Here is an 11,966-nt window from a genome sequence, read left to right on the forward strand (position 1 = left end):
AGGAACAAAAGTACAAAATGAAATGAGTTCCTGAAATGTCAGTACTATTCTAAGTGGGTTTACATACACACACACACACACACACACACACACACACACACAGAGAGAGAGAGAGAGAGAGAGAGAGAGAGAGAGAGAGAGAGAGAGAGAGGAGATTTAATCCCCATAGCAACCATACAAGCAAGCTTTCTGTTTATCCCCACTTTCTATATGACTAGACCAGGCAGATATATAAGTTACAACATAGACCAAGAAAGCAACCCAGCCTTCCTCATGCCATTCAGCAGTTCTACAATGTCCCTATTGCTTGGGAACTCTGAGCTAAGTCACGCCATTTGATAGTTACTTAAATACTTTTTCCTGGCTCACAAACATTGGCTCTAGGATTTAATCCCTGTCAAAATAAAAATACTGCTGAGAATTAAAGTACAGTAAGATTTATTAGCCAACTGTATGACAATGTGTTTGAATGGCCAACGTGTTTCAGGGAAGTGGTTCTGTGAAATAATGGAGGGACACAGACTACAGGGCACTTAAGAACAGGCAGGGTTGGCTGGAAAGAGAGACGAGGAGACAGACCTGAGGACAACTAATGTTTGGGAAACCTGTCGTGCCGACTTGACATTCTTCTGAGCTTAGTTTTGTGAAAGAGAATCAAGCACTTTGGATTCATAAGCAGAAATAACAATGAGACAGACACACCGTGTTCCGGAGAGGATGCTACGCGATACAGTGAAGTACATCTAATCACCCCTTAAAAGCACACGGCACTGTAAGGGAGATTATGCGTTAAGAGTTGTCCATCTGGCTTTGCCAAACATTAACTCAGGTTAATTGCAGCTGCGCCATCTATCACCTGCATGACGGTTTCATAGTTGGAGATGACGTATGAAACTGTTCCTCTAATTGGAAGTTGCTCTCAGGCTGTAACCTGTCATGTGTGTTTCTGCCTTAGCTATGTGGGTATGTAACATCATGAGTGACCCTGAGGCACGAGGAGACGATTCTGGGGTGGTTCTGGTCGTGCTTCTCACAGGTGTAATCATTACTGAAGTTAACCTGGAGGGTCATATTCTTAGCCATGAACAGAAATTTAAAATAAGAGAAACTCATTCCCAACAAGTTGTTTTGACTTCTAAGAGGAGGATACTATAAAAGGTAGACTATTATAAACTCTCCTGCAGTAAAATATTTGCTTTATGTAAATCACCTTTTCAGGCTAATAAATAATTAAAGGTTTTCTAAATAAAACAATGTAAGAAGCTTTGGATTTCTAACTAAAAAAGGTTTCCAACGATTTAGCTTGGGAAATACTGAAAACACACTAAATATCACCCACCCCCGGCCCCTGACAAAGTCTCAGTGGCAATTAAGGGCAAGAATTAAAGTAAGTGTTCCCATCAGCACTTGCAAATCCCCATGCACATAATTCTTTCCTTTGGGCACATTACATCATCCCCTTGACCCTCGACTTTCTCATCTGCAAAGCCATAATGACAGCGCACAGTCTAAGAACCACAGAAAAACCAACGGCATACATGACATGCCCTCTATACCAACAGCCCCTCTGCCTACATAAGATCTGACCCAGCCTGGAACAAAGACTTTTGTGTCACATTGTACCTCGTGGTTGGTGCCTTGCTGCCTCATTTAGGAAAGCTTGTTTGGGAAGGTGGTAGTCACAGAGAGAACGCTGAGGTCAACTTAACAGAAAATGGTCCTGGATGTTCTGTTGAGGAAAGAAGAGCGAAGGAAGCCAAGGTGCGGCTGCCATTTTGGAAGTGGGCAAAGTCACAGGGTTAGGAGCAAATGGGACAGACTCCCGGTGTGCCTTCCTTAGAGAGAGTGAAAGAAGGATGTGACAAGATTATTGACTTGCCATATACATACACATACACATACATATACATCACATACATACATACATATCATATACATAAACATCATACACATATTCATATACACATATACACACATATACACGTACACACACACACACACACACACACACACACACACACACACACATATATATATATATATATATATATATATATCAGCTTAAGCCTAGGGTGGTCTTGAGTTCTCAGTGATCCTCCTGCCTCAGCCTCCCAAATGCTGGAATTACTGGTATAAATCACAATGACAGTCTCTTGTCATCTAAAGAAAGTTAAGCAGAAAAGTCCATTAAAAAAAAAGATACCAGACAGCAGTTATGGCTGTCACTGTACTGTGGGAGTGAGTGTGTATTTTTTTAAAATCTATTTTATGTTGATATATTCTAATTCTTCCACGAGGGGAATGCATTACTTTCACAATGAGATGTTATTCGTGTAGAGGTAATATTAGAGGTTAAATGTCATTTTGCATGTTAAAAGCCCCTGGGCCTAGTTTTTTAGTGATGAGGCACAGAATTTTGTAGGTAACTTCTTTAAGGTTGTAAGTGTGTCTCTTGCTCCTATGCAATTACTCAAGACAACTAGTCCTTCAACTCTTTTTTTCTTTCTTTCTTTCTTTTTTTTTTTTAGTCATCAACACAGGGCCTGTCATGCTCAGAACAGGATTGGCTGGGTGAAGGGGTGTGGCACCAGTAACCCTCAGGAATACAGGCCACAGTGCTAATGAAGAGCCCCAAGGAAAGAAAGACCTACCCATCGCTCTGAATCCTCTTCCCCACCATGCCACAGACCTGAGGGCACGTGACCCGGGAGTGTGCATCAGAAGATAATACTACCTTCAGAGAACTCTACTTATAGGTAAGTAACTCTCTTTTATAGGAGGTATCTTTGTGTGGCAGACTGTTTATGGGAGCAATTTGAATTGAACTTTAAATGAAAAAGGCATATCTCTGTAAGTGGTAATAATTTTAGTCATCTCGCTGTGGCTAGGGGTTGTGGAATTCATTAGCACAGATTAACATATAAAGTGGATGAGATATCTAATAGCAAACGGAGAGGTTTAGGGGCCTTAATTCATCACTGAATGAACAGCGTGTACAGTATTAGGGACTATGAAATTTTTAATTTACACAAAGTGTCCAAGAATATAGGGAATAAATTTAAACCCAAAACAGATAATGGAGCTATGCCCTACCCGGCTGGCAAGTTGAATTGTTTTTACACTGAGTGAAGAAAGCTAATTATCCCAAGCACAAGGAGACTGCTAAAAATAATAAGATTATAAGGAATAATTTGCTGATATAATTACAACAAAATTGGGTACACACAATCGTCAGATACATGTATTGCTTGACCGGGGTGAGAAAGTGAAATAAATCCTCCTTCTATAGCCTTCGTAAATTTGTTTTTATCATCTCCAAGTGGTGTTTGCACAGGCAGCACAATTTGCATGTGTAATGTGGCTGTACAAATTGACAACAAGTAAATTATTCAAGGAAATAGGCTGGTCGCGGGTCTGAACTATCTTGCAAAGCCTATTCATTTTGAAGAATCACTGAGACGTGAAGCTCATACATCAACCGTTTTCTGACAATCCTCAGACTTATTGTCTCCTAAAATGTCATTATGGCTATTATTTATGAAGCTAATTCATTTATTAATATATATTTAACTCTGACTTGTCATGCACCTTAGCAGACATTCTGTGCACTGCATATTTTTGAATAGATGAAAGACTTGCATGCTTTTGTGATTGCTATAAGCTGCTATAGATTTACAGAATTCCGCTTTGTTAGCGACTTGCATTAATATTTTTTCTAACCTTCCATTTTTTTTCTTGCTTAAGGCCATCAACTATAAATGGCAAGTGACATAGTCAGAAGATTGTGTGGAATAAGATTTTCTGAGTGTTTGTTGAATTTTAGAACAAAATGGGCTACCTGTCAGTTAAGGCCTAATTCATCTAAAAAGAAAAAAAAAGATAGGTATATTCCAATTATGTTGAATTTTTCTGCAAAATGTAGTCTGCATTTAAGAAAAAGATTCACGACTCTTTAAGCTCCTTTCTTGTAAGAAGACAGCCTACTCTTTCATGTACTGGAGTCGGGAAACACTTTCCAAGGCAGCTATAATAAAGCTCTGAGTTTTTCCTTGGGCTTTGAACTAGACCTTTATGCTGTCATTAATCAATAACATTTACTGAATGAATGACTGGATGAATAAATGATCCCTAGCTTTTTTTTAAATAAAAGTAGTACAATTAAACATTTACCTAGAACACTAGTCTATAGACTTCTGCTTTCCATGTTTAGAGTCTAACCTCTAGACTCTCCGGAAAATGTCTTGTGACTCTCGGTGTTTTGTAGGAAAAGAATCCAATGTGCATGGAATACAAACACATAGTAGGTTTACTGTATACAGAAGAATATACTTATAGTGAACATGCACCACTTATGTAAGCTCACAGTATGATGATGTTGGTATCTGTCTCTGCCTCTCTCTGTGTGTCTTTCTGTCTTTGTCTCTTTCTCACCCCCCCTCTCTCTCTCTCTCTCACACACACACACACACACACACACACACACACACACAGAGAGAGAGAGAGAGAGAGAGAGAGAGAGAGAGAGAGAGAGAGAGAGAGAGAGAGGTGAGAAAGTCTGGATAAGAAGGAGTGATCCAGTTGCCTGAGATACTCTGCTCTTTGGTTTTGAGTGTGTTTCATACTGAATGTTCAAACCCTTGGCCTCTTGCTACTGTAACTGCTGAGCTTTATCTGTATAAATAGGCAAGTAGAGGAACTGGACAGACAAGAACAGTCCTGCCAGTTGATCAATGACTTGGGGTGTTTTCAACGAGATGCTTCGTTTAAAGGTAAAAATCCTGACAAGATTTTGAAAAACGGCTATAACCTGACTATGGTATTGAATGTACACATTCTAACAAGGGCTACAATCACCCAAACTTTAAAACAATTGAAATTTGTATTAAAATGCCATGCATGCTGACACAAGCCTGTAATCTAAGCACTTAGCTAAAGCAAGGCAGCTGAGCTCTCAGCCAGCCTAAGCTACGTACTAAGACCTATCTCAGAACACCAAAAATAAGTAAATGAAAAAATTTAAACACTGCGTAAAAAGCAGATTAGTGAGGTCCAGGGCTGGTGTAGTAGGAAGAGATTTGAGAGTGACTGCTTATGAACACAAAATGTCTTCAGGGTAATGGAAATATTTTCAAATTAGGTTGCCAGGCTGATTGCACTGAGTCCTGTACTCTAAACGGATAAACTATATTATCTCAACAAAGGTGTTTAAAAGCGACTGCCTTCTATGATCAAAGTTAAATATCTTACTATATGTCCAATCCCATGTACTATGACTAATATTGTAAGGATATAGCTACTTAAGTTACATACTAGTGTATAAACAAATTAAATTAAGATAGAAAATGTGATTTGTTCACAAAATATGCTTTTCTATGTTCCCCAAATTAAACCTTTAACAGAAGCGGCATTTTTTGTTCAATGGGATGAAACAAAAGAAACAAAAACCCGCATCTCAAACTCTCATCTAAACAACCAAACAAATGACAAATTTTAAAATGCAAGACAAGTCTTTACCAACTACCTAGGAATATGATTCTGGTTTTCATGAAGAATCATTGTAGAAGATCAACAAGGCACCAAGAACTTCTTAGAAAAGGTGGTTTTCTTTTATTAAACAGCCTCTCAAAAGGGTTCATTAGAGATAGAAAGAAAGCCACACACACACACACACACACACACACACACGCAAAATGTGTTCCTAGCTGCGTCACCACAGTGGGGAAGGCTGATGACATTTTTATTAGTAATATTAATCACACACTTAAAGGGGAAAATGTCTCACTTTTGCGAGAGCCATATTTACCTATTTACACCTTTTAAAGTTTCAATAACTCCAACTCAGAACCCATAACCCTATAACCTTCAAAAGACAAGTAAGATGGAAATTAATAAATGTTCCCTAGTGTGCTATGAAACACTAATTGTGTAGACTGAAAGGCTTTCGTCTAATAAGAACCATGCCTTCAGCAGAAAGAGGAAAGTCACCTGATGCTCACAGTCTAATGGCAAAAAGGCACAGCGAGCTTTCAATGGAGTTAAGACCTGTAACCCAGCAATGTCTCAGCTTATGGATCTTGCAGGTACCTAAGGGACTTTGAACAGTACTGAAACATCTCAGCATGAACTGAGTAATCCACGCAGACTGAGGTCTGATGATAGAGGCAGTGGAATTCCAGGAGTAAGAGATCAGAGAAGGATCTGGCTGGACACTCCAAGAGAGCTCAGGCATGTTGCTAATCTTACAGCAGGATAATTTCGTCGGCAATATTTTAGAGAAGAGGTATTATTAAAACAGGGAGATGTGTAAATAACATTATAAACCATACATCTCACATGGTTTTTTTTTTTAATGGAGCTCTAGGCTTGTGAGAGAAGGAAGCACTATTCGTTCGCACAAGTAAACGTTTCTTTAATTCTTGTCATGAACCAACTCAGCTGAGATAGATATTCTCGTGGTGGGTAGATGGGAGAGATATAGAGAAGAAAAACCAGACCTCTTGTGTAATTTAAAACGATCAGAGGTGTGTGTTATATTTACAAAACTTTGACATTGTTGTTTAAGCAACGTTTTACATGAGTGGAGGAGTGTTCGTAAAGTGTTTCCCTTGCAGCATAGGAGCCAGGTTGACCCCAGAGCTCACAGGAAGAAGCCTATTATGCTGACAGAGCAGAAAACAAACAAACAAAAAAAAACCAAAACAAAACAAAAAAAAAACGCCAGTGTGGGACAGGTGAATTCCTGAGTGCCCTCGCCAGCCTGCCTAACCTATTTGTCCAAGCTCCAGGCCTCTAGAGGGTGGGGGAGATCAATGGTCCTGAGGAATGATACCATTTTCTGTTTAATGTTCTCCCTCCTGTGTCAAGAGCTGACTATGAAGTTGTGGCCCTTTGTCTCAATAAACCTCATTTCTAAGGTCCCCCCTCAATGATGAGTCCCCCCGCCTTGTGAACCAACCAACCCCTCTGACTGCGTCTCCTTCTCTAGTTAACTGTTTGCTGTGTCACAGGCTCCCCCATTACCAACATCTAGTTCCCTTATTAGGTCCCCAAAGCAATAAGGCTGATTGATCTTCATTAGAGTTTCCATAATCATGAGCTAAGTAAGCCCCTTCTCTTTATGAACTAACTGCCCCGGTTTATTGAAGATACTGGGAAAAAACACTTATGCAAGATGTGGTTTGAACAGTCAGTCAGAGGTAAGCAACCATGTGAGCGGAAAACAGCTAAGCTAAAAAGCAGGAAAGGGTATTACAGCATAATGTGCTAGGGCAAGCGTGAGAGGAAGGAGGTGAGAGGGTAAATCATCAGGCTCCTAGTAGGAAAATGAACCAGATGATGAGAAAAAAGATGGGGATGGAGGAGACTATTTTGTTTTGTAAGGTGTGTGGAGTATGTGTGCCCTTAGGGAAACATTTTGCTAAGTATATAAAACTCAAGGGCAGCTCAAAATAATGAACTTCAACCTGAAAACTGAGCAGTGATTCTTAATAACTGAGAAAATTCTTTGTAGAGAAATTAATTAATTTAGCCTTACTGGTATAGTCTCACAAATAGAGCCAGTCGATGGCATGTGAGATGTATACACAGAACAGGTTGCATCCTACTCTGCAGCTCTCTTCCTCCCAAGATATCCCCTTCACTTCCCAGTCACTACAATCATCTCTCACCTCTATCCTGCCTTCTGGCACCAGAAAGACCACAGGACCTTTTAGCCATCTTAAAACATGTTTATTTGGCATGAGAATGGGTGCTGGGTCCTAGCATAAAGAGGAGATCTTCTCTTGCTGTTCTCATTCTCCACTCTCACTTGCCCTCCATGGTCTGTCTGTTCTTATCTTTGGGCTGTGACCACAGAAAGATTTAAGAGTGATAGCATATATGGAATGCATAAGCCTTAGATGTGTATAAGTTAGCAAAATCTTCTATTCAAGGCCAACTCTTCTTTGGGTATTAGCCAGAGTTGGTCGTGTGCTATATTAAAGAACCTTTTCCTTATTAATCTCTAAGTATGAGATGGCATATTATTCTATAGCAAGTCTTCCAGTAAGCATCCTTGTTTAGTTACAAAGTGATACAAACCAGGCTATGCTCATATTTCTCTGCTATTGAAATAATTGGGAGTTGCTGAAATAACAACTATAAAACTTTTAAGAAAAGTCTTGTAGATCTTAGGGTTTAGGCCAGTTATCAACTTCCATAAATGCAAAAGAAAAGATATGCTCAGATCTGCAAAGCTTCAAACTTTTATTCTTTCTGTTGCTCACTTGAGACCAGAGTACTAAGAAATGAGTTGTAATTTTAAAATATTGGAGATATAACTACCACAATAAATCTGAAGCAATCACTCCTAGAACTGGAAACAAACTAATGAGAGCTGAAACAAAAAGGTGGCTGTGACTCTGGTTACTTTGTTAAAATACAGTGGTGAACAAAACAGCTAAATATAAAAGATGGGTAAGAAGAAACTTCTTAGTACCTTAGATCCACGGGAAGAATGACCGCCACCAGCATGCAGAGTCCCGTCTTCTGTGCATCTGACAGCAGCATCCTGTCATTCTGCTGACATGCATTTCCAGTGATAGAAACAGCAGTGAAAAATACTCCTTCCTATCTGATCAGTTAATAAGAAGCATAGATGTTTGCATTCCAAATTGTCCCAAAACATCAACAAAACTATTGCACACATGATTAAAAGTATAAAGGCAAAGATGTCGAAGAGGTATTTAGAAAAGAAAAATTGTCATATGCAATTATTATAATGAATAAATTTTCCATAAGCTGATGTCAAATAAAAATAACCCCAATATTTTATTTAAAAGGTATTTTCCCCCATTAAACCAAAACACTACAAATGTGATTGAAAATTGATGGTTGCTCCATCCACATAAAATCCACTGAAGAGAGTAGTTTTCTTTGGGAAAATAGCTGTGAAGTTTTGCTTTGTACAGATACAGAGACATATGTTTAATGTTGACTACAAATGGTTCCTATTCTCGTTTCTTTTGTTTATCAAATATTTATACAGTGCTTACCACAAGCCAGTTATTGTTCTAAGTGCTTCAGAACGAAGACCTGGTCCTATTCATCGGTATCCTGGCAGGAAACAGATGGCGTACACAAATTGGATACACTGAAGTGTACCGACTGAAAAGGCAAAGCGCTGCATGGCTCTGGCGAATCCAGTAAGGGATGGTGCAACACCCCGCCTCACCGCAGCACGGCGCCTGTCACCCTACACTGCCTGCAGGAACTCATAAGGGGATCCTCACACACACACCCGGATGTACCCCAGGGAGAGCTTCTTCCCAGAGGCATCTTGGCAAGAGCCTTGGGTTGCAGACAATTCCTGGCCACCTGGTAGAAAGCGAAGGGTGAATAAACACCTCCAACCTCACTCTTCCCCTGCCTTGGGCTCTCTGGCTGCCGTCTCCTCTCAGCTAACCAACAAAAGACCAGAAGGCAAAGCGCCCCTTGATGCCGGATGTATGGGGTTGGTCTTCGAAAGCATAGAACGGGGAAGAGAACTGTTGAAATCTGGGCCAAAGGGATCCTATGGGTACTCTCACATCACCCCTACCTTAACGGTCCTTAATTACATGCATTCTACAGAACGGACACACAGGGAGGTTACGAACTTCTTCCAAAACAGAACAGACAAGAAAAAACAACAACAACAACAACAACAAAAACTTGTTCAAGGTCATAGGTGCTCACACTTGAACACGTAAATGTTCAAGGTCACAAGAGCTCATAGGTGACAGACTTAGGTGTTCCTCCCAGGTATTTTATTCTTTCATATTTCACACTATGCACTTACATATCTTACTATAGAATTCTCTTTTTAAACAGAGGCAAAACACATTTCTTTGGGAGCTGAAGAGATGGCTCAGCAGTTAGAGCGCTTGCTGTTCTTGTAAAGGACCTGAGTTCATCCCCAGAACCCACAAGTATCACCCTCTCCTGGTTGCCACGGACATCTGTCAAAGAGCATTTTACTAATGGATCAATTCCGTGGTAGACCTACTCCCCGGAACCTTCTTGACAGAGTTTGGTAGATTGCAGCCACAGGAAACTCAGAGGAAGGAACTTTGGTCGAGTTTGCGAGGGCCCAGTTACAAATGTGGACGACGAATTCATTAAGTTTTCCACACACGACTTATTTTAGATTCCAAAATAATCGTGGGACCCTGGCCCTTCTTAATAAAGGGATGAGCTCCCGTTGTAGATTTGGGGTGGGTATTCGAGCTATTTAAAAAAAAGTCTTGAGTTTGGTATAAAACAAATGCACCCCAGCAAATAACTGTAAAGCAGGTTCTAAAAGAAAGCCACACTTGGTATCTGTCACGGGGTTGAAATGGTTTTGAATAAACCCGGCTCACAGAAGACTCAGATTCACACGGCCAGCATCACGGCTAATTGCAGCAGGACTTCCTTGGAAGTATTCGTATTGCCAACGAGTTTACTCTTTATCAGAGCTCCTGTTCTCTGTTCTGTCAGTTCATACAAATGCCTTTTATACCTCTACCTTCTAGCGTTTCCACACGTTAACACCCCGAGCAGACTGCACGGCTTCCAGCTCCCTGAAGCAGATGTCATGGCCTTCAGCTGCTCCTTCTCTGCACTTGTAACTCCCGTTCTTCTGCCTTCCCTAGAAGGAGGGTCTCCCTCCCCGCTGCAAAGTTTTAGGGTTTATAGACACATTTTTCTGAAATCTTTACCATGCAAGTCTAGCATGGTTTGTTCATATGTGTATTTATGAAACCGAACTACTATGCCTTCTTTTTTAAACAATGGTTACGTTTATTTATTCGGCCGGGAGGGGGCATGCACCTGCCTTGGCATGCATATAGAAGCCAAGGGACAGCCCGTGGGAGTTGGTTTTCTCCTTTTATCACACAGGTAGTCCGCAGAGACTGAACTCAGTTCATCGGGACTGATAATAAGTGTCTTTACCTGCTGAGCCACCTCGCTGGCTCGAATTGGAAACTGAAATCATAGACTGCTGATGAATTTTCAGATATTATTGGATGAAAAACTGTTGCTGGGCCAACTAGGGAGAATCCATTTGCATTGTGATGACTGACTTCCGTAACTAAACTTGAAGTCTCCTTCAATACTCACTGTGCTTTTCTCTGGCCACCACTTGCAGAAAGAAACTCAGAGGGACATCTGTCTGTCATCTCAGCACTTGGGAGATGGAGGCTAACGGGTCAAAAGTTCAAAGCCACCTTCTGCTGCATATTGAGACCAAAGTCAGCCTGACCTATGTGAGGATTTGTTGAGGGCAGGGGAAGATTAACTCAAAGAGGAGTCTACTAACAAGATTGATGCTTTGCAGTTTACTAATAGGAAGATCTCTGAGTCCAGTAAACATCTGGTGTAATTATTTCAGAGGTTAGGTAGATTACATAGGATGGCCTACACAACCAGATTCCCTAAATTCTTAATGAATTCATTGGCATTTTGTTTCTTATAATGAGCCCTTTGATAATTCATTCAGTTTGAGGCATAATAAAATTATATTCATGCTTAAAACAATGCAATAATCTAAGTATTATTTCTAATTACTTCTCCCTGAATAAATATTAAAATTAGAATATGTTTAGCTCATATTAACATAAATGGGGGTAAAATTTTTAAAATGCTCTTCTAGGGCTGGAGATTGGCTCAGCAGTTATGAGCACTTGTTGTTCCTATCAAGGACCTGGGTTCAATTCCCAGAACCTGCAGAGTGACTCACAACCATCTCTATAACTCCAGTTGCAAAGGATCCAGCACCCTCCTCTAACCTCCATAGGCACATAACATATTGTATGCACACATACGGGCCAAATACAGCTTCGTCTAAAATAAAATAAATTTAAAAATAAAAATAATTTCCAGGACCCTAAAGTGGCAATAAGAACATCTTTGTAATTATGCAGAACATTAATCCTTTTAAATGAGAGATGTGGACTCTCCCTGGA

General features: G+C 40.2%; 1 long non-coding RNA gene across 1 annotated transcript; it reads left to right on the forward strand.

Annotated features, from left to right (window-relative positions):
• Window positions 1-2,607: 2,607 nt before the first annotated feature.
• LOC148007955 (uncharacterized) lies at window positions 2,608-11,535 on the forward strand. Its single transcript, XR_015648370.1, has 3 exons — window positions 2,608-2,756; window positions 4,684-4,769; window positions 9,026-11,535. It is a non-coding gene; the product is annotated as an uncharacterized LOC148007955 (long non-coding RNA).
• Window positions 11,536-11,966: the final 431 nt, after the last annotated feature.

The sequence above is a fragment of the Rattus norvegicus genome, chromosome 1 (assembly GCF_021556685.1).
Source record: "Rattus norvegicus strain SHRSP/BbbUtx chromosome 1, alternate assembly SHRSP_T2T, whole genome shotgun sequence".
In the NCBI taxonomy this organism is placed as follows: Eukaryota; Metazoa; Chordata; class Mammalia; order Rodentia; family Muridae; genus Rattus; species Rattus norvegicus.